Source organism: Ranitomeya variabilis, chromosome 6 (assembly GCF_051348905.1).
Source record: "Ranitomeya variabilis isolate aRanVar5 chromosome 6, aRanVar5.hap1, whole genome shotgun sequence".
NCBI classification, from domain to species: Eukaryota; Metazoa; Chordata; class Amphibia; order Anura; family Dendrobatidae; genus Ranitomeya; species Ranitomeya variabilis.
This window is the reverse complement of record NC_135237.1, coordinates 206577554-206583553: the sequence shown is the minus strand read 5'-3', so window position 1 is coordinate 206583553 and position 6000 is coordinate 206577554.

Sequence of the window (6000 nt, the reverse complement as noted above, 5' to 3'; positions counted from 1 at the left end):
AAAAACAGAAAACACTCATATAGGCCGTAAGGAACTTTGGAATATTACATCTTCATTGATATCAAACACAAGAAGAGGGACAAATAGGGCTAAAAAACATTAAAAGTGTATATAGCATCCCAAAAACACCTAGGACAGGCATGTTAAAGTGACCATTATCGAATATCAAATATTTATCACATCACTATCTAAGAGGATATATGTACCCAATCCACAATGATGGACACCCCAAAATATAAATATATCATAGTCATTACTAGTACCTTGGGGGAAATGTAGGTAGGTGATCACTGCAGCATGCCCGTCCACCCCGACGCGTGTTTTGGTCAAAAGAACTTTCTCAAGGAGGGTGGATAGTGCTGGAGTCGCAGGTATACAGTATATGCACATCGGCCAGAAATGTAAGTCCCGGAAATGAACGCTACATTACCATGGTCACCTCAGCAGACACGGGGTCGCATCCAGCGATGGAGCCGAAACTGGAAACAAGTGTGGCCCTACGTGATTCGGAAGCAGGCACGTCACTGGAATGCAAACCAACGAGTGTGGGGGGAACCACAGGGCATGCGTGATAAAAATAAAATGAAACCAACCGCCGAATCAGCTGCTGGTAAGAAGGAGTCATATTCACAAGGATTACAGAGTTACCATAGATTGCTAATTGGCAGGCAAAAAAATATATAGCGATGTAATAATAGTATATACGTACTGTAGGGGTTTCACTAGCTCAGGTGCGACTGCTGACACTCAGGAGGCACGTTCCATTAAAAGTTCACAGGGTTTATTGCTCCATAAACCACATAGTAAATAGCAGAAAACAAATAGCCTTTAGCTCAGGAAAAGAAAGTACAAGTGTCCAGTCCTACAGGCTCAGTCCTGGAGCCTTAACACACTCTGGAGGCCTTCACCTCCACACACATCTCCTGTGTTAAGCATTAGCCTTTCTTTTATAGGTCTAACCACACCCAGGAACCCATCACATGATTAGACATGTGGTTATGACATCACCACAGGTCCTGAAACACATACATAGGCATGGTTATATCACAGCGACAAGCCACCTATGTGACACATATCTCCCATCGACTATACAACCTTTAGCCACGCTACATACCTCCCCCCTCTGCCTAAAGCCGTGGGGCTTGGCACTTTCCCCCACTAGACAAGGGATTCTTGATAGCGCATCAGCATTACCGTGCAGCTTCCCGGCCCTATGGTCCACATGGAAACTGAAGTCCTGCAGGGCTAAGAACCAACAGGTGACCATAGCATTTCTACCCTTCGTTTCCCTCATCCATCTAAGTGGGGCATGGTCAGATATCAGTCTAAATTTACGTCTCAGCAGATAGTACCGTAACGTGTCCACCGCCCACTTTATGGCCAAACACTCTACCACTGAGTAATTCTTTTCAGACGAGGACAGTTTCCTACTCAGATAGAGAACAGGATGCTCCTCCCCATGTAGCTCTTGGGAAAGGACTGCTCCTACCCCAACATCTGAGGCATCTGTTTGAAGAATAAACTCTTTCTTAAAGTTTGGGGCCATCAGAATGGGTTGCTTACACAGAGCCTCTTTCATTTCTTGGAAGGCTGACTCTGTCTCTTTGGGCCATTTAACCATTACTGATTTTGTCCCCTTTAGCAGATCAGTCAGAGGCGCAGCCACCGTGGTGAAGTTTGGGATGAACCTTCTGTAATATTCCACGATCCCCAGAAAGGCTTTAACTTGCTTTTTGGAGTGTGGTTTTGGCCATGTTTGAATTGCCTCCACTTTACTGATTTGGGGTTTTATTTCTCCACGGCTCACTACATATTTTAGGTACTTAGCTTCTTCCTTACCCAAGGCACACTTCTTCTGGTTTATTGTAAACCCCACCTCCCTTAGAGCATCAAACACCACTTGGACTTTTTCCAGATGACTCTCCCAGTCCGGGCTAAAGATGACGATATCATCCAGGTACGCAGCATCATATGGCTTATGGGGTGCAAGGATTCTATCCATAGCCCTATGGAAGGTCGTCGGAGCTCCCTGTAGGCCAAACGGCATCCGGACTGTTATGACCCCAATGGCAGAGGGTCTCAAAAGTACATACCAAGTCTGCAAACATAAAAAAACAGCTCATAGGGCAGTGGTAACTGGGCTAACCGTATATCTAATCCTAGCACCACAAATAGCAGCAGCCGGGGAACGTGCCTACGTTGGTTCTAGACGTCTCCCGCCAGCCGGAGAACTAACTAACCCTAGAAGGGAAAAGATAGACCTTTTTTGCCTCCAGAGAAAAGACCCCAAAAGTTGGATACAAGCCCCCCACAAATAATAACGGTGAGGTAAGGAGAAAAGACAAACGTAAGAATGAACTAGATATTTAGCAAAGACTAATAGCAGAATATAGTAAGATGACTTATACGGTCAGCAAAAACCCTATCAAAATTTCCACGCTGGATATTCAAGAACCCCCGAACCGTCTAACGGCCCGGGGGGAGAATACCAGCCCCCAGAGCTTCCAGCAAAATCAGGAATCACATTTAGTACAAGCTGGACAGAAAATAAGAGCCATACAAATAACCAAAAAACTAGGAAGCACGACTTAGCTTAGTTTTGCAAGAACCAGGACCAGCAGACAGGAGCAAACAGAAAGGATCTGATTACAACGATGCCAGGCACTGGACTGAGGATCCAGGAAGCTTATATAGCAACACCCCTGGACTAACGACCCAGGTGGGTGCCAAACTGAGAAAGACAATCCCAGAGTCATATCACCAGTGACCACAAGAGGGAGCCAAAAAAGTCTAATTCACAACACCGGACATACTGGAAGCATCCATCTGGTGTAGAAAACGCCGTCTTCTCCTTGGCTTCCTGTGCCATGTGGATCTGCCAATACCCCTTAGTCAAATCCAAGGTGGTTATATACCTGGCGGGCCCAAGTCTTTCGATGAGCTCATCAACGCAGGGCATGGGATATGCATCGAACTTGGAGACCTCATTCAACTTCCGATAGTCGTTGCAAAATCTCCACTCCCCATCAGGTTTTGGGACCAGGACAATTGGGCTGGGCCAACCACTCTTGGTTTCCTCAATGACTCCAAGCTTCAACATACACTCCACCTCCTTGGAGATTACTTCTCGACGGGCCTCAGGAATTCGATAGGGCTTCACGTTATGTGGGTCTGTCAGGACCTCGTGCTCTATGACCTTCGTGTATCCTGGCAACTCTGAAAACAGGTCCCTGTTCTTGTGGAGTAACTCCCGGCACTGCTGTATCTGGGCCTTCGATAGCGTGTCCGCTATAGTAACCCCTCCAACCTCACCTTCTGGATTGCTTAGCAAAGATGAAGTTACTGCCGGCTCTCTATCTTGCCATGGCTTGATGAGGTTGACATGGTAGACATGGATTGGTTTCCATCTTCTTGGTTGGTGAATTTTATAGTTTACCTTACCAAGCTTCTCGATGACCTCATATGGCCCTTGCCATTTGGCCAAGAACTTGCTCTCCACCGTCGGAACTAACACAAGAACTCGGTCTCCTGGATTGAACTGCCTAACTCTTGCAGACCGGTTGTAGACCCTGGCCTGAGCCTCTTGTGCCTGGAGGTGTTCTTTCACGATAAGCATCACCTTTGCAATCCTCTGCTGCATCAGGGCCACGTGCTCAATGACGCTTCTGTGGGGCGTGACTTTGGCTTCTCAGGTTTCCTTGGCTATATCCAGGAGACCTCGCAGATGTCGGCCATATAGAAGTTCAAACAGTGAGAACCCTGTGGAGGCCTGTGGAACTTCACGAATGGAAAACATCAGATACAGTAAGAGACAGTCCCAGTCTCAACCGTCTTTCTCTATAGCTTTTCTCAGCATGCTCTTCAGTGTCTTGTTAAATCTCTCAACAAGGCTATCTGACTGGGGATGGTACACCGAGGTCCTCAACTGGGAGATTTTCAGGACTTTGCATAACTCCCTCATCACCTTGCTCATGAAAGGTGTCCCCTGGTCAGTCAGGATTTCCTTCGGCAGACCTGTCTGGGAAAACACATGGACCAACTCACGGGCTATAGTCTTCAAGGAAGAATTTCTCAGGGAAATTGCCTCAGGATAGCATGTGGCATAGTCCAGGATGACTAACATATACTGATATGAACATAAGGATGAATGACCTTGGGGAGATCAAAACATCCAACACGGCGGAGACACCATCACGTGTTTCTCAACGCAGCGATCCAGAACACTGCCCCCATCCCTTATGGGAAATATGCAAATGCATGTAGAAAAGCCGCAGAGACACCATCACGTGTTTCTCAATGCAAGCAATGAATAGCCAGGTCTTTCACCGGGAAGGAACAACCACGGGAAGGGCAGCATCCAATAAAGGAAAACCACCTATGCCAAAACATGGTATCCATCCACAGACAGCTGTTTTGGGGTATTTGCCCCTCATCAGTGTGGAGTAGGAAACTGGCTATTAGGAGCAGTGCCTGGTGAAAAGGCTATGAACATAATGATGAATGACCTCGGGGAGATCAAAACATCCAACACCGCGGAGACACCATCACGTGTTTCTCAACGCAGTGATCCAGAACACTGCCCCAATCCCTTATGGGAAATATGCAAATGCATGTAGAAAAGCCGTGGAGACACCATCACGTGTTTCTCAACGCAAGCAATGAATAGCCAGGTCTTTCACTGGGAAGGAACAACCACGGGAAGGGCAGCATCCAATAAAGGAAAACCACCTATGCCAAAACATGGTATCCATCCACAGACAGCTGTTTCGGGGTATTTGCCCCTCATCAGTGTGGAGTAGGAAAAAGGCTTTTTTGTATATAGCATTTGCCTTTACAAATGTTTTTTTAGTTTTTTGTGTTTTTCATGTAAGTTGAGTAATGTCATGTTCGTAGGTTGTTTTTTTTAGTATTTTTTTGTGTATGTGATGGGTTTTGTAATCATATCACAAAATGTGAGAGTCTTTAAAAGCAGGTTGCGGCGGGCAGCCATTTTGGATTTTTTTGCAACCCAGAATGCAGGAATTTTTTGTCTGCAGGAGTGTGGGATTGTGGATGGTGTGAAGGGGAGTGAATGGCCTCATGGTGCGTCTGTGTGGTCAGGGAGTGCCTGTAATATAAATGATGGTGTGGGTTTTTTGGTGAAGGGAAATGATGTGAGTTTGTGTGACTATATGGTGATTGAGGTTAGAAGGTGTGTGTTGGCTAATTTTGAGTTTAGAAATGTTCGTTTTTGCGTTATTAATGTATATGCGCCTGTGGGAAAACAGGAGCGTAGAGTTTTATTTGAAAAAATTAAGTTTTTTATTCCAGGAAGAGTGCCTGTTGTGATAGTAGGTGATATGAACTGTGATGTGGGAAGTGTGAATGTCGATGCATCAGGGAAAGTGTTAATGGATATGGTGAGTGATTTTGGTTTAAAAGATATGCAGCGGGCATGCAAGATAACTCCGTTGTTAAATACGTCTTTTTCTGACAGTGGGAGGGTGGAGTCTAGCTTGGACTATTGTTTTGTTTAAAAAAATCTGATTTCTGTTACTTATGCACAGGAGAGGGTGTTTTTTTCGGATCATGTGTGTATGAAGTGTGAATTGGATTTGCATGTTAATGAGGTGGCTGGGAAAGGTGTGTGGAAGTTGAATGTGAGTTTGCTGGAAGGAGGGGGGTGAGAGAGGAGTATGAAAGACATTATGCATAGTGGTATGGTGCAGGAGTGATTGCAGAAATGTGTGTGAATGGTGGGATTGGGATAAATGGAAAACCAAGAGTTTTTAAAAAAAAAACTCGGGTACAAGTGTGCGACTGCAAAGAGAGAAAGGTTTGTTTTTTTAAATGCAAGATTGAGTGTGTTGTATAAGTTGAGGGCGGGAGGGATGGATGTGAGTGAAGATTTAGTGAAAGTGAAAAAAGAAGTGAATGATTTTTTGTTAGAAAGAGGGAGGAATATTGTGTATATGGCGAAATTAGAGAATTTGGAGAAGAATTAGAAGTGTTCGCGTTTTT